At 41.9% G+C, this 22504-nt stretch overlaps 1 protein-coding gene across 3 annotated transcripts in view; it reads left to right on the top strand.

Moving 5' to 3' along the window:
- Positions 1-22504, top strand: part of ADARB2 (adenosine deaminase RNA specific B2 (inactive)) — a 427450-nt gene that overhangs the window by 286047 nt on the left and 118899 nt on the right. The gene's annotated exons all lie outside the window — the stretch shown is intronic.

The following is a 22504-nucleotide window of genomic DNA, read 5'->3' on the forward strand; positions in this document are numbered from 1 at the left end:
GGGAGGAATTCTTAAGATTAATGTGATTGTTAATGTTCTTGCTGTGGTTCATGAATGATCGTACGTACCATTCTTCCCACTTATAGAAAGTACCATATTACAGCAAACCCCTTTCTTCACAGAAACAGCCTTAGGCCACACACAAAGGCCTGTATATGTGCTTACCTGAAAATCATTAGGAGCAATTTACAGGCTTTTCCATAAGATGGATGGATGAACATGGGAATGTCAACATTTCAACTTACCAGAAATAATTATTGTATTGACACACGTAATGAAGGTACTTTTTGTAATGATACAACATTCTTGTAAGAAAGGAAACCGTAAGTCAAAGCTAATGGGATATCTTGTTTCTTTTCTGTAAAGTTACACTTTCCCGAGGGGAATACCATTCTGCAGAGTTGCTAGTGACAAGGAATGTGCCTTTTCTCAAGCCTGATCTTTAGACAATTCTGCCACTAGCAAAACTGATAGATAGATAGATATGTGTATATACCTATAATAGATATACATATGTAGTGTGACAAAGCTCCTCCTCTATCTTGGTGGGTCTTGTGCTTATTAGCGGATTTGCTCACCTTGGAGCTTCACGACAGCCCTCAGTTTGGCCGTTTTCGTGAACCCACAGTCCAGGTCAACGCCTCCTGTGTCTGACCAGGAGTTGGGAGGTTTGGGGGGAACCCAGGCCCGCCCTCTACTCCGGGTTCCAGCCCAGGGCCCTGTGGAATGCAGCTGTCTAGAGTGCCTCCTGGAGCAGCTGTGTGACAGCTATAACTCCCTGGGCTACTTCCCCATGGCCTCCTCCCAACACCTTCTTTATCCTCACCATAGGACCTTCCTCCTAGTGTCTGATAATGCTTGTACTCCTCAGTCCTCCAACAGTCCGCATTCTCACTCTCAGCTCCTAGTGTCTCTTGCTCCCAGCTCCTCAGACGTGCACCACAAACTGAAGTGAGCTCCTTTTTAAACTCAGGTGCCCTGATTAGCCTGCCTTAATTGATTCTAGCAGCTTCTTGATTGGCTGCAGGTGTTCTAATCAGCCTATCTGTCTTAATTGTCTCCAGAAGGTTTCTGATTGTTCTGGAACCTTCCCTGTTACCTTACCCAGGGAAAAGGGACCTACTTAACCTGGGGCTAATATATCTGCCTTCTATCACTCTCCTGTAGCCATCTGGCCTGACCCTGTCACGGTAGATAGATACATATAGATATGTGTGTGTATATATATAGATATATATCTATATAAATAGCAGCTGTGTTTGTCAAGCTTCTAACAGAGAGAGGATTGCAAAGATTCATACATTTCTTGGAGGTAGTGGTGATATAGAGATAGATGATGAATATATAGATCAGAGGCCTATGTCTTGTGAATCAAACAGTGATGGGTTGTCACGTGCCAAAGACCATCATGGTGCTATATTCTCACACTTGTATGATTTTGCTGGGTTCAAAGAAACTGATGTTTTCTGGATGTGGAGGAGTCCTACAGAGGTCTGAGTGATTGCACAGAATTGTACCAATAGCTTTACTGTACTAGTGCTGGATTCCGCTGCCTGCATTCACTAATGCTATGGAGCATGCTATGCTGTGCTACATGAAACTGTCTGCATTACAAAGGGAAACCAGGGGCGCCACTTGTTCAGGGAAAGCCCCTGGTGGGCCAGGCCGGTTTGTTTACCTGCTGTGTCTGCAGGTTTGGTCGATCGCAGCTCCCACTGGCTGCAGTTCGCTGTTCCAGGCCAATGGGGGCTCCGGGAAGCAGCGCGGGCCAAGGGACATGCTGGCTGCCCTTCCCGCAGCCCCCATTGGCCTGGAGCGGTGAACCACGGCCAGTGGGAGACATGATCGGCCAAACCTGCGCATGCAGCAGGTAGACAAACTGGCCCAGCCCGCCAGGGGCTTTCCCAGAACAAGTGGCGCCCCTAATTTGAGAACCACTGACCTAGAGGTTAAAACAGAAGCTTGGGAATCAGGAGACCTGAGTTTCATTCCCCAATCTGCTGCTGGTTTACTACTTAACGCCAATTCCCCCTCTATCCAATGGGGATGTTACTTTGCAAATTTCTTTAAGAATCTCAAGAGCTACGTAAATGAAAATTAGTAGTAGTTATTATCATTAGCATTGGTAAATGAGACAGGCTTTCCAAAATAGACCCTGATTTCCATGCCAGTATCCCTTCTAATTTATACCAGCACACTGCATTCCTTGTGAAAGAATCACTTTATTTCAGCAATACAAATATAGAAGAAAACACCACCACCACAAGCATCATAAATAATAGGGCTTACACAGTGCTTCATGTCCTTTTCAAAATGCTTGGCAAACATTTGCTATTGGAACTTCCTCACAGCACTCTTCTTAATAGGAAGAGTCTATACTTTGGTGCTGCTCAGATTCCAGTGCTCAGGCTAGTGGCATGGGGCTCTTTTGCATTCAGTTGCAGCCAGTGATAAGACTAGCATCAGCATGGACTCCTAGGGTATGTTTTGCAGAATCACTCAGTGTTGGTCTAACTCTGCGTCCATTTGAAGTCACTAGGAAGGTTACCATTCTTCACATGCATAGCAAATCTCCCCTACACAGTTTCCTACACTAACCACCTTTGATCATGTGTATAGTAGTGTTTACTTTTCTGAGGCATCAACCCAGGGCCCATCCATACTTTTTCAAGGATGTTTCCTTCTTGTCAATAGAATGTGCAGAATAATCCCAGATGCCTTTGTGCTTATGGTTATAGATTACTTTGCTACCCACAGAGAATATTGCTGGAGTATCAGCAGATGTCTGCTGTGTATTAACAACTCCATTGGAGGTAGAAGCTGATTTGTCATATTCTGAAATGACACCAGCCTGCATCATTACCTGTCTATACGACAGGGTGTACCATTACCTAAGTAGCTGGTCCCGTGATCATCTTCCATCCATGGGCGCCGGAATGAGTGTGGGCCAAGGGGCCAGGGCCCTCCCATTTTTGAAAGTGGACTTTTTGCCATGGGACTGACCCCCTGCCCCTCCTCTTTCCCCCAAGGCCCCACCCCCTGCCAAGGCCAGAAGCTGGAGCCTGGCACAGGTAGGAGCAGCCTGAGGAGCCCATGGCCTAGCTGCAGCTCTTCGGCCTCTGAGGCCCGACCCCCTGGCCAGGCCGGAAGTCAGAGCCAGGTTGCTGTAAGAGCCATGTGGGCAGCTGTGCGGAGCCACGGACCCTGCACCTGCTCTGGGTGGAGAGTTTCGGGGGGCAGAGGGGGCAGGAACACTGGCCAGTAGCTGCTCTCTGGCCCTCCCCTCACCCCGGGTAGGTGGAGGGGCCCGGGATATCCAGCCCAGCTCCAACCTCTGGCTTGGCCTGGGGGTGGGATGTCGAGGGGAAGAAGAGGGGCAGGGTGGGACCACAAAGGGGGCAGGGTCTCATGCCCCACCCTTTTAGGACGAATACATCGCCCCTGTTTCCACCTGGATTGTACACCTTGCATGGCTCAGGAATTGTATATCTTCCTCTTGTGTCTTTTCTTCTTTCCTTAGACCCACTCCACCCCCCAGCTTCCTATGCTTCTGGAAGTGAACATGGTAATGAAAAGATGTCAGTGAACTCTCTCTGTCAAACTTTCTTTTGGGTTGTTATATATTGTGCCACCAATAGACTAGTCAGGCACTTTTAATGCCAGCATTCAACATGTCAGCTCAAGGTACCATTAGTACATTGTGATTTTTTTTTTCTGACATCCCACTAATCATGTCTACCAGCAGTGACTCATACTGTTCACTAAGGGTCTGAACCAAATCGCACTGAAGTCAACAGGAATCTTTCCACTGATTTCACTGAGTTTTGGATCAAGCCCTAAATCCACTGGTACCTTCGTCTGTCCAGGAGGATCATGTTAGCTCTTCCAGCACCCTTCTCTGTGTTCTTCCTTGCTGTGCACAACTGGCTATTGTGTTAACAGAAGTGGTGGCAACTGACAGTAAGAATGTACTCAGGAGCCGCTGTCCCATGAGCTGCTTAAAAAGGTACATTCTTTCTCTCCATCCTGTTCTATCTTGCCTATTGCTCAGCCATCTCTTCAAGCAGTTTGAACCCATTTCCCTTACTAAAGTAACATCTACACTTCGAGCGGTGCTCTGGTTGAGCTAGCACATTAAAAAGTGTAGCCACGGCAGCAGGAGCAGCAGGAGGGGCTAGTCGCCCTGAGTGCATACCTATCTAAAACGTCACTTATTCTGCATCCATGTCCACTGAGGAGCAGGAGGGAATCCTGAAACCTCAATCGCTTTGAGACAATACCTGAATTTTCAGCTCCTTTTCTTTTCAGAAGAAGCACCAGCTATTCCCCTAACTCACCAATCATTCTTTTTCTGTGCTTTCTCTTTTTTTGTATGGAGATCAGAACACTGACTCATTGATCCTTGGGATGGGCAAACCAAATCAGATATAATCAGGAGCAGCTACAGGAGTCACCAAAAAAATCATATATTTTGTGAAATTCAAATATAAATGCCCCCCCCACTGCATTCCATTTTTGCATATCTTTGCACTACAAGCAAAATTCTGCCGTTGACTTCTCTGGGACCTTGATTTTTGAGCCATTCGTGTCTGCAGCCTGACTGGAAGCAGGAAGTGCCAGACGTCATGTGAGTCTGTACTTGTGCTATTTCTAGCCCAGTTCTGCTGCCCCTAGTGCAGTGGTCCCCAAACTGTGGGGTGCACCCCCCCAGAGGGATGAAGAGGAAGGTTTACGGGGGTGCACAGCAGGTTGTAGGCCAGCCCCCACTGGGGGTGGGGAGGGAGCGCCGCTCGGCTCCACCCCCAGCCCAGCTCCGGCCCCAGCGGCAGCTCTGCCCTCATTCCCTCTCTGCGCCCAGGTCAGCTCTGTCTCTAGCCCCAGCTCCTCCTCCATCCCCAGTTCTGCCCTCAGCTGTGCCTTCAGCCCAAGCTCCTCTGCTGAGCCAACTGTGCAGTAATTGAGGGGGAGCACGGACAGAATCCATTACTGGTAAGGGTGCGGTGGGGGGCGTGCAACAGGAAAAGTTTGGGCACCACTGCCCTAGTGGTTTGCAGTATTTTATCAGTGTTTGGAGACAAGCATCAGAGCTTTCCAGGCGCTTAGTTGAATGGAATCTCAGAATCTTTTGAAGTTTGTGCCATTCTCTGACCACTCACTGAACAAATGAGCAAAGGTGCTTTGATGTAAAAGGAGTCTCTTAGGGGAAAGCTCCTGGAGCCACATTCTTCAATCTGTACTATCCTCCTTCCTCAAGGCCTGATCCTGATAGGTGCTGCAAGTACAGGATGCCTAGTGAAGCCTCCAGAGTTGTGAGGGTTTATCCTCTGTCAGGATCAAATTCCCTAGTCACAGCACTGAAGTCTAGTCCTTGATCAGCTGTTCTCAATAAGCCCTTTCTCAGGCAAAACAATTAAGTGCCAGAATAAAGAAATTAGGGCAGCTGAAATCCTCAGGAGCAGCCATGACCTAACTTGCCTCGGCAGCTGCCTGCCCAAGTATCTACAGAGACTGAAATGTGCCTCTGTTCTCAGCAATGTCTTAAACCTTATCTGTTAACCTGGGCCAAACCTAAATATGTTGCCACTCTACCTGAGGGCAGGACATAAATGCAATCAATGGTCTGAATCAACATGGAATATGTTGGACATGGTGTCCAAGCAACCAGAGAGGATCCACTGAATCACCCAGCAGAGTCCAAGTGGAATGAGAATGGAAACATTTCATGAAAAAATCATCTCCTTTCTCTCAATCACTGAACGTTGCCCCTTGTTTACCATTGCACTTGGTCTTGACTCATATGACCCAGAAATGAAGATCACTCCTTGGCCTATCAACTTTTATGGGAGCCTGAGGGTTGGTTGTTGTTGTTTTTTCTTAAAAACTGTGATTCCTACTCCAAAATAGGAGTTAATAGTGAAAAATGCTGACACGACCTTACCAAGTCCGCACTAGTGAGAACCCAGTATATTCCCTGTCGAGAAACTGTGGGATACTTGTAGGCTTTTCTAGTGCAGTGTGCTCTTTTCAGAAACATCAAGGTGACCCCCAACTGCACCTGACCAGTTTCCAGATTGTTTTTCTAATCTTATACTCCTCCTAATCTATCTCACTCAGTGTAAACAGCATTCAACTGCTGAGAAGCAAAACCATTAATTAATATTGCCATAACAAATTAGTAATAGAGGGTGCTCGGATTTCAAATGGACATACATTAAAAATGAATAGGTGTGAAAATCACATTCACCCTCTTTGACATTGTTTAACGCTGCTCATGCTGGTTTATATCAAGTGGAATCCAAAGGATGAGCTGCTAGTTTATGTGTTTAAACATAACCTCATGTGATTGTGCATTGTCTGTGTGTCACTACAAAGAAGCCGAGAAGACTGGTTTTTATTCTGCAAATGAGGCTAACAGTTTGAATCCAGTTAAATCCCATGTTTGCCTAAAGCCTCATTTACAGTCCAGAGCAATCTGAGTATCCCCTTTGTACTGATCCTTTACACTGTGCAGGTCAGGGATTCCTATTAGTCAACTTAAGTAACATCTTAGCACACAGGGTCATGTGGAGAATAATCACTATGTATGGAAAAGACCAATTGCTCATTCCCTCTGAACCATTTCCCGACGAAGCCCTGTTTCTCTCTAAGCTGCAAAATGGACTTCATTTTCACGTTGGATCAGTTGTTCCCATTCCTCTCCTTTATTTCTCTAACCATCCTTGCTGCCAGCTTTCTTGCAGTCATGCCCTCACACCAGTGATACAATTAAACCAGGGCTCAGGTTGTCAGTGATAGATATGATTCTGGTGCGAAGTGAGATGGCATGTAGCTGCCAATGTGTTCTCCGAAGCTGTTCCAATGTGCCTTATGTGAACAGCTTTGTCCAGTCAAATGACCAGGCAGAGTGTTTTAACCTTCTCCACCCCCCATTCTATACAAAGGCAGCAGATAAGGACTTGTGATGCGCCTAACAGAGAGGCAAAGTGGGTAGGGAGGACTGGACAAATGCTGCTTGAGTTTAAAGCACCTGTCATCAGCACACACACTGTATGTGGGGAAAGTTGCTTTTCATATAACCACAACCGTGGCCAGTTGCGACATTTATAGGATTACCGTTTCTTAATGTAGAGCAACTGAAATGGAGCCAACTTGGTGACACAGCAGTAGTGGACTAGGTATTAGTAGTAGTATATTTGTATTGCAGTAATACCTCAGAGGCCCCCTTATAGACCAGGACTCCATTGGGCTAGGTGCTATACAAACACAGAGCAAAAAGATGGCCCCTGCCCCAAACAGTTTACCATCTAAGTGAGAGATAAGGTGGGTGAGGTAATCTCAACTTCTTTGGTCCAATAAAAGATATCACATCACCCACCTTGCCTTTCTAATATCCTGGGACCAACACGGCTACAACAACACTGCAAACACTTTAAGTAAAAGACAAGAGACAACAGGTGAATACAGGCAGACAGATGGGGGGAAACATTGAGAACAATGTAGGAAAATTAGATAAAAGAAAAGTGAATGCTGAAGGGTATCTAGGGAAGCAGGACATCTCTGGGCACATTATCTTGGCAGTGTCAATTTGAGGTGGGAGGGCATGTATTTTGTATTGTAAGTGTCAAAAAGGTAACCACCAGCTGTTGAATGAATTAAAGAAGCCTGGGGCACAAAGCGCCCAGGCCAAGAATGTCCAGCCAAAGCAGCATGTCAAAACTCTACATAAACAGAGCTAAATATGGCCGTGGAGGTCTGGTTGTCAAAGGAACCTGTCCATGCCGTTTGTGACATTTAAAATAGCATTCCATAGGTATCACCCAGACAAAGTGGTTTGATGGATCCAGCTCGGTGACCAGATGTCCTGATTTTATAGGGACAGTCCCGATTTTTGGGTCTTTTTGTTATATAGGCTCCTATTACCCCCCACCCCGTCCCGATTTTTCACACTTGCTGTCTGGTCATCCTAGATCCAGGAATCTGTTTGCTGCATCTCCTGATGGATGACTACCCTCACTGCCCATTCTGTTCATGCTTTGGGATGCTCTGTCATCTCTCATTTTCCTTCCCACTGGGTGTACGGTTTCCTTCCGACCACCTATCTCCCCAGTCTCCTTTCCCAGATGTTCTGTGCCACGGTTCTATCCCCCAGCCCTCTGCTGCCAGTATCTGCACAGAGAGGGAAGAACTGCGGCAGTAACCTGTAGCAGAGATGCTTTAAACTCTCCCCTGCTCATAGCGCCCTCTATAGGAGAAGATTCTAATTGGGCTGCTCGTGTGCTTAAAGTTAAGGATCTGTGTCAATCGTAGCATCATCTCGGTGTCAGACCGAATGCCACAAGGTGCTTAAACTGACAAACTGGGATAGAGGAGTTTGGGAGGGTGAGATCGCAAAACCAAACAACTTAGCAGAGAAGCATAAGGCTTAGTGTACCACTTACCTAACAAATGCCAGATGGTTAGTGCTTTGTAATAATAATTAATAATTAATGGTTCATGGGCATTTGTGACTCTTTATAATTTATATTTATATCTTCCAGGGGAAAATGTACATGAACTAAAGCAATATTTTTCTCAGCTATAAAGACCTTATCTTCCTCACTAGCAGAAAAGATCCATAGCTTTCTAAAAGACACTAGTAAAATGATGGATGCTCAGTTTTTCTTTGATAATTAAACTGAAGAGCTCTTTGTGATGGAAGCATATGTAGAATTATTGTCAAATGACTTGTCTGCCAGTGAATGCTGGGTGCTGGCTGCTCTGGTAGTGTAATTTTTAAATCATTATTCCATCCATCCATCCCAGCAGCCAGCATTTTGCTTTCTTCTCCTCAGAATGTATATTATTTATTAAGTGAGGATAGTAAGACACAGTATGGACCCTGCTAACTTTCCCTATTTACTAGTCTGAACCAAACTCTCCTATCCGGGGAGCTGATGATGGGGATTACCTGATTTGTGGAGAACTATTATTTGTATGAAGCATTATGGTGAGAGAGTTTGTTGAGAATGATTAGGTCTCGGGCAATGAGCTGGGCTAGTTATTACATGAAAGCTTGAATCCCAGTCCGGTGTCATCATCACATAAAACTTCCTTTAAAAGCGAAAAGAAAAGGAGTACTTGTGGCACCTTAGAGACTAACCAATTTATCTGAGCATAAGCTTTCGTGAGCTACAGCTCACTTCATCGGATGCATTCAGTGGAAAATACAGTGAGGAGATTTATATACACACAGAACATGAAAAAATGGGTGTTATCATACACACTGTAAGGAGAGTGATCACTTAAGATGAGCTATTACCAGCAGGAGAGTGGGGGCGGGGGGGTGAGAAAACCTTTTGTCGTGATAATCAAGGTGGGCCATTTCCAGCAGTTAACATGAACGTCTGAGGAACAGCGGTGGGTGGGGGGGGAATAAACATGGGGAAATAGTTTTACTTTGTGTAATGACCCATCCATTCCCAGTCTCTATTCAAGCCTAAGTTAACTGTATCCAGTTTGCAAATTAATTCCAATTCAGCAGTCTCTCGTTGGAGTCTGTTTTTGAAGTCTTTTTGTTCTAATATTGTGACTTTTAGGTCTGTAAAAGCGGCCACTCTTACAGCTGTCAGAGTCTAAGTTGTTACTTTTCTGGCTCTGTAAGTGAGCTAGGGACACGTCAAAAAGCTCCTGGCAAGTTGGACCTCATTAAAGCTCCAGCTTCCTCTTGGACTTGTGTCCTTTACATTGTTTATGACCCTTCATTATTATCTACTTAGCACAAGCTATGATCGTTCTGTTCCACTAAATGGGAGATGTAATACCAGCGCCTGTTGTGAGCTTTTCTCTGGCTTGGTTCTATACAGACCCTTCTCTGTTTGAGATGGACTGTTAGTCATTTCAAAATTACATTCTTTATCTGTTTATCACTGATAGTCACATCTCGGAAGCCTTAATTGTTCAAACAGCTTCTTCCTTCCAGAATGCAGAGTAGCAATTTGAATTAGGCTACCTCTTGTTTTATGATGACTGACTCCCTCTTGTGGTACTCCTGCCAACTGTATGCGATGCATTCTGCAGCTATGTAATGAGACTGATAAAATTACAAAGCACCTAGGAATGTTCACCCACTAACATCATTCCGTTACCTGAATATTCAAGTAACTCTCTTTTTAAGATGACATGTTGTCATACACAACAGCAATCATGGATCAGTTCATTGTTACAGCCTGGTAGGGAGCTTTCTTAATTGTTTTCCTTTAAAGTCTTTTAAAATAGAGTTCAGATGTTAGGGTGTCATTCTATCATCACTTTCGACAAGACCAGCTCCCTGACCCTTTGGCCTCAACCAAACTGCTCACGCAACATTACAGTATAAAAAGGTCTATAATTAAGAATGTATACTGTAGATATATCAAGAGATAGACCATTTGGGTTTATACAACCCATAAATTATACATTCTATAGCATATATTTAGGTCCTTATTTTTAGGGGGACTGATCGCCAACAAACCCAATTAACTTTGGAGGTGAGTGTGCTCAGCCCTCTGAAAGTGAACCTTGGGTGTATAAATATATTGTATCCATGTGATCAGTGCATGTACATATGCACAGCTGTAGATACATTTGTTCCAGCTAACCAAAAGTACAGAACGTATTGTCAGACAGCGAAGGCTTTTGTTGTTCAGTAAATGCTTTCTTTATTTGGATAACCTAGGAATGGGCACACAGTTTCAAGAGACACAAAATTAGATATAACGAGTTATTTTTCTTTCTCATTTTATGAGATGGATTATGAGAACATTCTTTAAAATAAAATATTTTTCAAAACTATTGAAAAACATAGATGGGAAATAATTTTGTATAATCGTTGTTAATTTTCAGATGTAGCAAAAATTCTGTTACCAGGATTGGAATTTAGTTGGATTATATGTATGCTTTTTGCACGCTACACCATTCAGTTAAAAGAATGAATATTCTCAGTGTTACCCCCCAGTATCACATGATACAAATCAACTTCTTTGAACTCTGTCAAAGAAAGACATTTTAATGTATACATCAACCTTTGTCCCTTCTACAATGTTATCTCCCTCACCTTAAACTCCTTCTCATTATTCTGAGCCAAATTAGTGTGTTTTTTCCTTTTGTTCTTCTTATTGAAAAGTTACGTTTTTGCTTAAAGCAAAAAAGTGCTGAGCTAGACAACTCTCTCCTCATTCAGTGTAGAGGGTCTTGTAAGAATGCAGCCCATGGTGATTAATCTTATCCCATCAGATCCCCTGCAGCCTCTAGCCAAGTAATCAGTTCTGCTGAAGGCAAAAGAATCCATTGTCATTATTTGTTATATGGGGATTCTGTCTTAAAGTCAAGTAGGAACCAAAGATGCCATCCACAACTGCAGTTCTTCCATGGGGAAGCAGAATCCATCCCTTGGTATAAATTCACCATATCCTTTTTTTTTTTTCTCATTTTGAAACGAAGGATTGTCTTCACCTACCTGACTTATAAAAGAGAGATAAGGGTGGAAGGAGTGTATAGCTGGAATATATGTGTTTAAGTCAAATGAACCGTGGGATGTTGTTTCTCACCTGTTCCTGTTTGTTCACAAGATCAGTCAAAGAATTACTGGAATTTCTAGTTTTTGTGCATGTGGTTCTTCATTGTTCAGCTGCTATTATTAGAGACTCTCTTATGAACTGTGCAGGATTACTCATGAAAACAATTATGATCAGCTCCTTCCCTTCCTACGCTGGTCACTGCTTTATTAGATTAAATCCGATTAATAATGTGCATCTCAAAGGCCTTGTGGGGAGACTAGAGCCTGCAACATTGGCCTCATTTCATGTTTGATAGTTTTTATCTGAATCAACTGCACTATACTTTTAAGGAATAATCCTCATAGGGAGGCTAAGAAATTAACGCTTATTGAATCAACTTTGGTTGGTGAGAGAGAGACACGCTTTTGAACCACACAGGCCTCTTCTTCAGGTCTGGGAAAGCATCACAGGTGGAATAGATTGTTTAGCATAAGTAGTTAGCACATATTCTAAGGGACCATTCAAGATAGATACCTCAACTGCTAGAAGAGGGCCTCATCCTCCCTGATTGAACTAACTTCATTATCCCTAGCCTGATTCTTGCTTGCATATTTATACCTGCCTCTGGAAATTTCCACTACATGCATCTGACGAAGTGGGTATTCACCCACGGAAGCTTATGCTCCAATACATCTGTTAGTCTATAAGGTGCCACAGGACTTTTTGCCACTTATTCAAGATAGAGTGGCCCAATAACACTTCTACAGTCATGGGACAGAAAGAGGGGGTTAGTTGGTTACAGATTGTTGTAATAAGGCAGGGGTGCCCAACTTACTGCCTGTGGGCTGTGCATGGCCCACCACAGCATTTCATAAGGCCTGCTGCCTGCTTCAACACAATATCCTAATCGTCAATTCATTAGCATTTTGTGTTCTTTACTTTTTTTCCTGTTGTCTATCATTCTAATACATGTTTTATGCACTGATTTCTTTATATGTTTTAAAATAGATTATACTGTATATGGAAACTACCTATCTAAATACATACAAAACAAGCTGAACTTAAGATTTAAAGTCACCTCTACTGATTTATATCTTCTCAAAATATGTAGAATGTTTGGCCCATACAAGGTTGTGCTTAGGTTTATGTGGCCCTTCTATGTAATAAGGTTGGGCACCACTATAATAAGTCATAAATCCAGTGTCTCTGTTCAGTCCATGATTTTTGTCTAGCAGAGTTATGAATTTAAGCTCCCAGACAGGCTTAAATTCCCAGACAAAAGTCATCTACATCCATTGTAAATGTCATCAAACCCATGCAAAATTGACAGATGAAGCATGCACTCCCCAAACAGCAAGATAATGCTCATGGTACCTTCTAACAAAGGATAGTTATATTAAAAATGGTGGTGATAATATTATAGCAAGGTGAACTATGTATGACTCATGCCTGAGTGGTCACCATCCTGATACCTAGCCAAACTTATGTCCTGGGCCATTATCACCCAAGACAAAGCTATGCATCTGGTACATGCAGGTAGTGACTTGTGTATCAAGTTTTTGTTATCCTCAGCCAGGGTTGGAAGCACATAAAAACACAGCTGTATTTTGCGGCCATTTGGAGCAAAGATTGTTCTACTTGCTGTGTAAACCATCCTTTCCCTACTCGTACAATGGGCACTAATGTTGTCTTATTACTATAGGCTGGTATGAGAGAATTGCTGTAGCTTTCTGATAACAGTCCAGTATCCCACTGTCTTGGAGAAAGTCTCCCCTGTACCTTTGCTAGTTTACCTTCACTCTGAAACACTGTTTAGCTGCATTTGTTGATGAGGTTGGGTTTTGTCTGTAGAGTTCATCATTGTCAAGCTACCAGCAACATGACATGAATTGCTAAAAGAGTTTTTTGCCCAGACTGTGCCTGTCTTTTCCAAAAATGTGTTGTTCTTTACGGCTAAACTCTCTGAACTTCATTTACATTCTATTATCCATGCATCTCTGTGCTCGGGGTGCCAAATCCAGCAATACTTAGGCAACCCTCTCACTGATTTTTATAGGAGCTTTGCAGGGCAAGCATCCTAGCACTCTGCGCTACTGTTCTCTGTGCTGGTGACAAGTTGCCCTTGTTCCCCCATGTGAAGGTTTTTTAAATGCAGAGGACAACTTAGAGCCCTTAGAAAATGAATATTTGTCTAAATTAGCACACTCAGTTCAATTGCAAATTTACCAAAGTTCTGAAAACCAAAGCCAACAAGCCTCCAGGTTGCCATAGAAACATCAGACAGAAAGGACATGGGCTTTTTACTTTTGGAATACGGTGGTTTTGGTCATAATGATAGAAATTGTTGTGATAGGAGGTTCCTGCTGCTTTTAGAGGGTAAAACCTTCAGCTCTGTGTTTTACATCTTGATGTTGAGGGAAATTAAAACAGGGCAGGGATGTGGACGTTGCTGTCGCCATAGAACACCAACAGGGAATAAATGAATTGCATCCCCCCCAAAAACTGACAAGCTAGAGTGCATAAATTTGCCTCTTTAAAGTCTGTATTCATAAAAAAAAAAAAAAGGGAGGCTCAGTAAAATGACTTTGAGATTTACTGGTCTTTGGTGTGGATATTTTTGCAATCTTTCCTTCTATGAATAGACTAGAGCCAAGAAGAATGTTAATTCACAAAAAAATACATAGTTACCTGGAGTTTCCCTTGGATATTTCTGTGCATTTACAAGGAACAGAGACCCAAAAAACAAATTCTAAGTCCAACATCTAGCTTTTATGTATCAAAAATCAAGAAAACAAGCTATTTTAAAGTGTAAAGTTGAAGTTATTAAAGAGAGGGTCATATAACTACTGGACAGCCTCATTATTAAAATGAGCATAAATTGAGCACAAATCTAGGCACAGATGCCACATTGCCTATCAGGAGTGACCTGCACAAATGAAAGGGATCAATTAGTCAAGCATGCAGTAACAACAGGTCACAAGATAAACACCAATGAAGTCAGATTGATCAGCAGGAAGAAAAGGAGCATTGCAAAGACAAGACAGAAGAGGCGTCCAGTCTGCCTTTGACAGAAATTGATCTGAGTAAATTAAACACTTGTACCACAGTGGTTAGCAGCATTAAAAAAAAACGTAAGATGGTGGTGGTGTGGCGAGATCAGTGCTGCTGCTTTATCTGTTACTGAAAGGCTGAAGTTCACATGGGAAAGTGCAGCCTTCTCAGCTGCAAATACAAATGCAAACCTGTGGGTTCTGGTGAAAAATTGCAATTCATTGAAAGAGATGGAAGCACTTTGGAAGGGGAGGGATAATCAGACATCTTAGCTGAAAATCCAGCACCTTCTGCATCTACAGAAAACCTTGAGTCTCACTGGGGAAAATGTGGGAGTTGTTCAGTAGAGTACTGAAGCACAGGGACAAAATCTAAGCTCTGTTTGAAAGGATTCTGCTGGGTATACGGCGGAGGGCGTGTTATGATGGTAACTCAGCTGTATTTTGTCTCCCATGCTGAGTACCCTAACCTGTGCTTTTATTTCTTTAGAAGTATAGACATTGTCTTTGCATTTGTTTAAAAGATCTGTGGTTTTTTTCTTATCATGAAACTAAGAATATTAACTGGGCAAATTTAAAACAATTCTACATTCCATGGCCAAATCCACTGTCAGCTCCACTGATATAAATCCACAAAACCCCACTGAAGTTAATACTGTTACTCCAGATTCACCTGGGTGCAAATGAGAGCAGAATTTGGCTCAGTGGATTTATAGTGAATAAAATACAAAACTTACCCTGAAATGTGTTGCAGCCATTTCTCATTCCGTCATGCAGCTGATAAATACCTAATCTCCAGGTCAGCCCTCTATATTTAAATGTACACAGCAAGAAGTTTGGCTATCTCCAGCTGAACTATTTCAGTTGAATATCCCTAGTTCATTGCTTCTGGTTCCTATTAAATACAGTTCAGATAAGGTCCATTTGTATTCTACTAGTTCTTCACACACCTTGCTTCTGCTCATGTTAAAAGGTTCTGTTTTGGACTAGAATAAAAGTCTGTTGGAAAAACGTATATGCTTTAGTGATGAAATTCTAAACAACATTAAGACTGGAAGGACAGTGGATTACTTCTTCTCTTAATGCACGTGTGACTCTCATTAACTCTACTGAGAATCCTGAGTTTTTCCATTGAATTTAGTTGAGTGCAGGATCAAGGCCAAGACGAGGAGGCTACATCACTCACCAGTGGTAGCGCAGTCAGGAGTGGGTGATAGGGCACCCACTCTCGATTGTAGATCTCTTCAAGTTACTACATGCTCTGTTTACATAACTGCCCGCTCTTTAAAAGCTGTCTTCTTTTTTGGCTCTAAATGTGTTGCAGTTTCAGAGTAATTCTGTGCTGGAGTAATTCTGAGCCTCCCTGTTATATGCAGTGACAGCCTTAGGCCTACACAACTTCCACACAGATCCAAGCAGGGTGTCACCCTCCAGGGGCCCCCCAGCACAAGCTCAGCTTCATGCTGCAAAGAGCTCCATCCTTGATTCCTTTTCTCTGGCCCTATTTGATGCCAATCCATTTCCACTACGCTATTCCTCTGCTCCCTGCTTAGAAAGTTGAAACAGGAATTGGTGCCATCTCCTGGTCTCTCCAGTCCCTGTGCATGTTGGCTTCACTGGAGTTCCAGAAACTCACACAGGGGAGAGAAACATGCAAGGACGCATGTATCACAGGTAAAATTATAGATGGAGAGGGATTTTGATGGAATGCTTTGCCATGAAACTTTATACAACATACAACATAAGCCTGACCATAGTTTTAGATTGCTGGTTCCTTTCCCAGCCAATAGCTAGACAGCAAATAGGTGCTGCTAAAAACTACCGAGCAGCTGAGAACATTTGTGCAAAACTATTTTAGATCTCACAATCCTGTCTCATCCATTCGGCATCCTTGTAATAAAAATACAGAAAGTAGTGTGTTAACACAATAGTGTACATGCAGCGTATAGTTATATTTATATGTCTATGGATACAAAAATGCATATAGAAATAAATACATGGAAGTATGCAGTACATCCCGGTTCACTGTACATTCCATATTAGCGATTAAAAATAAAATAAAATAATTTTTAAAAGCCTAGCTCAGGAGTGTTTGGGGTCATACTTATCCCTAGCAGTGTTGATGGGATAAATCTGGCACCTGACATATTTTACAACAAGATATATAAATACAAACAATTGCCTTCTGTGTCTTGGGATTAGTTCTAAGACGTTTCAGTTGATTACTTCAAGGTTTTATCTGTATTTTTCTAGTTGCCAGATCAGTTGCTATTTTACAGCTTTCTATCTAGTGCTATATAACTCTCACTCTGTTTACATGAATAGCAGGTGGCCGCAGAAGCAGAATCAATAGTATTGAGATATACTGTGCCTGTATTACAGAGGTTACTGCCGTTGGAAAATAGCTGATGAAGACTGGAGGTAATGAGCTGAAACATCCGGAAAGTAATTCCTTGCAGCACTAAAGACAATAATATAACTTCACCTGACATGGGTAATCCTCAGTAGACTGAGGAAGTATAATTTTTTCTGGAAGGGAGTTTTGTGGTCCACTGAGAGTTTGAGTGAGATACGGGCTATATCTTACAAGTGAAGAATGGCTCATAACTCAGGAGAGGTAGAACCTAAACGGAGTCACAAAGGTCATTCTTATTTTATCACAGGCGGAATTACGCCCTATATATCACATACCTTTCACGCATTTGGTTATAGAGATAACTCTTATTGTAACAAATTGTTGCCCTTTTTATTAGGAGGCTTTTATTTTCTGGTTTTCTTTTGGTGAGTGTTTTTGAAACAAACATATACAGAACATTTGCCTTTTGATACCAAAGCACAGCTCCTTTTTACAGAGGCACACACATTGTATAAAATGGGAAGGGGGGGACTTTTGTTATTGAGTATTGAGCATTCGGCTGTTCTTTTTTTTTAGCATTTTTGTCCTCTTTGGGAAGGCTTTTTTCAGCCGCAGTGCAGAGACTGGAAGGGCCACAACAGTAATGAGAAGAGTTTGCCAATCTGTCTGTCTTCTCTCAAGCGTCCAGTCTGCCGTGCAGTCTCAATATTCCTGCAAGAGAGATTTTTGTGTCTATTTTCTCACATTAATTCTCCAATCCTAAATCTAAGAACCCACCATTTCCTACCCCACACCCATTCAGAGCTGTATGTATCACAGTGTAGTGGAAACATTGCTTTCCCCAGCAATTGTTTTTATTTGTAGTGGGCCACATCCGGAAGTCTCTGCTCAGTTTTCACTCAGTCCTTAGTTGTCATCAGTGGGAGTTTTCCCTAAGTAAGGGCTGAGAATAAACTGTATGGGCCTCCAAGCTTGTTTTGCTTTTGTGTAGAGTGGGCCTGATTCCCCCCTCACATAAAGCTATTATAAAGCCTTTGCAATCACACTAGTGTAAGACTGGTGCAAGTAGGAGGAGAATCGGGCCCAGTTAGTTTGTATCTAACTCAGCACAAAGTAAGCAGTGCTTTCATTTGTGTCTTTACCTTTGAGATTTTTTTAATATAGCAACAACTTATGAAAATAGTTCTTATTTAAAAGTCTGTGTAATTGGCCTAATTCTGTGTAATTCTCATTGAAATGCATGGTTTAAACTGGCATAGGTTTTAGTTTGATTTGTCTGAAGCAATGCAAATACAATGAGATAGCTCTTGGTGTAAGAGGCAGCTTTGTCTCTGTTTTTCACTAAAAATGAGATTCTTTACTAGGTAATAACATGGATATATAGGGAACTCCTAGGGCCTGACTCTGATCTCACATCAGTGTCAATCAGGAATAACTTCATTGAAGTCAACAGAGTTATACCAAATTCTGAAAGCGGTGGGAGTGATACTAGAATCAGTCCCTAGGCATTCATGTTGGCTAAACTGGGTAATTTTGACATTTCACAATTTGCCCAGTGTTGTGTTTGTTGCATCAGAAGGGCGCTTTACTATACCAGGTAAACAGGCATTATGGAACCAGTGTGCCATGAATATAGGAATTAGCAGGGTGAGGAGGGGAATAGCTTTCTTCTCCTATCTGGCACGTATGTGGATTTCACAGTACTGATTATAAATATTGAAATGTTTCCCTTTTATTGAGATTGCCACTAGTAGTCCCTTGTCTTGTGCAGCATGATAGCGAGCAGACTATGTGGCTAAAAAATGGCATTAAAATAGTAGGACACCGCATGATTGAATTACAGGAAGTGCATTCTAAAAATATCCCTGTGTATGCAGAGTGCACCTCTTGGCCAATCTGTATAAAGACTGGAAGCTGGAAATCTAAGGGAAATAATATGAGCAGTTGATTGGTGGTGTCAAGGGGGCAGGCCGGGAAGGGACATCATTTATCCTATTTATATCTATAGTGGTAACCAAAAATGTGTTAATCCGAGTTTAAATTCATTCTGGTAACAGATATATGTGATTTCAGTGCTTTTTAATGCAACATTTTAATGCAACGATTAATAAACTAAAAATCCAATTATTTCTTGACTCAAAAATAAAGAGGGTAACATGAGAATTTGAATTGTTACATTCACATTTTTTCTGCGTAACTCTCTCCTGCCTCTGATTTTTCTATAGCGTTTAAATTTGGGGATTTTAATTGGCAAAGGGTAGAAAGGTGAGAGATGGTTCATGAGAGGTTCTGTCATAAACTGGAAATGTACAGTAATCTAACGGTAGTGTTGATGAGTTTACTGTTGTACAGTTGCTATAACTGTAATCTGTTGGATTGTGATGGGGCAAATCCTGAAGTTCTTGCTCAGTCAGAACTCCCACTGACGCCAATCAATGTAGTTGCTGAATTAAATGGTGACATTTGTACTGAGCTGCTGAGAACAGTGTTTCAATGTGTTAGAGAGTGAGGTCAGTTTGCAATATGTCTGGGGGTCATGTGTGTAATATATCTGTCGGTGTCCTTGAGGCAGTGTGATGAGGGAATTGAATAAGAAGATGACATTCAAAACAAGGCTATAGGAAGAGGACAAAAACACAGTACCCAAGAAGACCTCGGGTGAAATCTTGGCCCCCTGATATCTAAAGTCAATGGCAAAACTCTCATGGATTTCAATGGAGCCATTATCTCCCCTGATGGTTTTAGGAGAGTGCATTTAGTGAACACTTGAAAACTAAAAGATTGAGTTACTGCAATTTAAAAACAACATCAATGGTTATTCATCATTAGCTGCCTGGTTTCCATTCATGGCTTGCAGGTCTAATCAATAAAACATAATCATCTCCTCCATTTATAAGGTGATATTTGTTCTGTGAATAGCACTATTGAAAGTCCATATGAAGCGGACATAGACATATGTGTCAGGATCAATTCAGGGTTTAAATTGTTTGTAATGGTTTTTTAATCTCAATGCAGATATCTCTGAGTGGCCAAAAGAGATGATGGCAAAAATGTAACTGACTGTGTAGCAGGCTACAATTTTGCTTGTGTATTTTAGAGGGACATTGTCAACTTGAAATCTAGTCAATGAGTTTTAAAGTAGTGTCAGGCACTGCACCTGCCCCAAATCTCCCTGCCAAATTTTGTGATTTCATAACGACATTGTCCTATTTTTTAAAAATGTTTCTCTCTCCCTTGTTGCTGTGTAAAAGACCCAGAACAACAAAAAGGAAAGCTGAATAACTAATGAGGGGAAAGCATGAAACTGACCATACACAAATTGATGTCAAATGCAGAAAGCGTGTAAATAGAATTTTTTTCTCTGTTCTGTGTTGGTTATAGCACAAGTTAGTGGGCTAGATGCAGGAATTACTGGGTGAAATTCTATGGGCCTGTGTTATGCAGAAGGTCATATGGGATTATCGAAATGGTATCTTCTGACCTTAAAATCTTTGTCTTGTGAGTTGCTTTTCTCAGTATCAGATAAAACAAATTTTTGGACAGAAACATGATTTTTAACTTGATGGTGTCCCTTTAGTTGTGATGTTTAACAGTTGGAAATGTTCAAATTAGTAATGAAGCAATCTTGATAGTGCAAGTGTTGATGGAATGCTTCATAGTTACAAGTCCTCATTGGTTAGTATATACAATATCACACTCTGATTGCAGATCCACATTCTGCTAGTTATATCATCTGTATTTCACTTCAAACATGTTTTATTATGGTACTTTTAAAAGGGGAATGGAACATTTTATCATATTTTCCTGCCAACCCTCTTTCATCCTCCCCCCTCTCCTACCCCCTTCAAGAATAGTTATCATCCATCTTTTACTTTGTATCACTGCATTTTCTTCACCTGTTGGTGGGAAAATGAATGGACTTACAGTATACAACAGACTGACAGCAAATCATAGCATGGATGTTCCCTTAAGAATGACAGTTATACCCTATAAGGCATAGTGACTAAATAACTCATTGTGAAAAACTCCTTTTCACAGACAGTTATTAAATTGGAGGTATCACAAAAGTGGAATAGAAGAATTATCTTCTACTCCATGGTCATTTTTCTTTGGTTAAGGATATCCGCCTTTCCTTTGCCTTCTGCAAGTAGCAAATGTAAAAGGGGAGCAGACCAGATTTAGATATCACAACAAAGCCTGCTAGTGTCATTATCATTTATGGTCACTCAGCATTTGTATTACAAGCCCTGTTTTCCAGGTGGGCCATGAAAATTCCTCAAGGTCAGGGTTCAGCATACAGTTCACTCTTATTCTGGGGAGACATGATCTTTTTGTGCAATTTTGGGATCAAGCATGTTCATTTTAAAGTTTACAGTAGTGTGAGCTAAAAAATTAGCAATTTCAGGTGATTTTTGTTGCTGCTGTGCTATAACTCAGAATCCAGGTCTGAGTTTGAAGCTGGGTTTTTGCAGATGTCTAATATGAAATATATTGGATATATTGGATATGGATATATTGGAAACAATACGTTAAAATGACAGGTTTGTTTTATTTAGAAAAGCACCCACTGCGTATGGCCAGCAAATGTAATAATTTGACTGCACAGACTTAGTGCCAAAGCCCAGTGGTCTGCTGAGCCCCATAGACTTTAATGAATATGTTGGAGCCTTTGCACTCTTCTCACGTCAATAATCCATCCCTAAAAGAGTCTCAGGATATGTCTGACGTACAGAATGGTTATGTATTATTAACTGCTTTTTCTTTAACTGCTTATAAGTGAGATCCATGCAGTAATAGTTACTGATGGTCAAGAAAACAATGACCATTTAAAAAAAAATCACTGTAGTACAGATATGACTAGCTCTGGACCAGTGTAAAGACAGCCTTGTTAGAACAAGGATTCAGTGATTGCTTTTTTAATCTACATATATCAGTTTATACACCTATGTCTATCCAGTTTTGCATCAGTAATTTACATTTACAAGAAATACATACAATAAAACTAGCTAACTTGTAGTCTATGCTAACACCCTTTCTTCTCTAAAAAGAAATAAAGAATCTCACCACACAGGCCACATCCCGCAACTGGAAAAGGGCCAGCCAAGCTAAACAGATCAGCTTTGCTGCGTTCCCTGAATTCTGAAAGACAATAAACTGTGTCCAAAGCAATCTGAAGAGTCCTTCATGGATAGCTCTCTGACCACACGCCCTGTGCAAACACCACTAGGGATTGTGAGCCATGAGTGTCCTGGCACTTCTCAGCTGTTGGGGTGTGAAGAGAGATGAAGCAATCTCTAAGGAGGTGTGTACACTGTGGCTGGGAGCATGGTTCTGCTCAAGCTGTCGCACTAAAAATGGCAGTGGAGTTGTGGCACCAGGGGAAGCTTGGACTAGCCGCCCAAATAAAAACCTGCCTGACCCTGGGGATCTGTATTTGGGTGGCTAGCTTGCACTCCCAGCTGCAATGCAGACATATCCTAAGAGAACTGAGGCCCAGGTCCTGACTTACAGTTAAGGAATACTCTGTGCAACAAAGGGGAGTGACATACAATTGAATAACCAGGTGCTTAGGCATATTTGGAGTT

Source organism: Caretta caretta, chromosome 2 (assembly GCF_965140235.1).
Source record: "Caretta caretta isolate rCarCar2 chromosome 2, rCarCar1.hap1, whole genome shotgun sequence".
Classification (NCBI taxonomy): Eukaryota; Metazoa; Chordata; order Testudines; family Cheloniidae; genus Caretta; species Caretta caretta.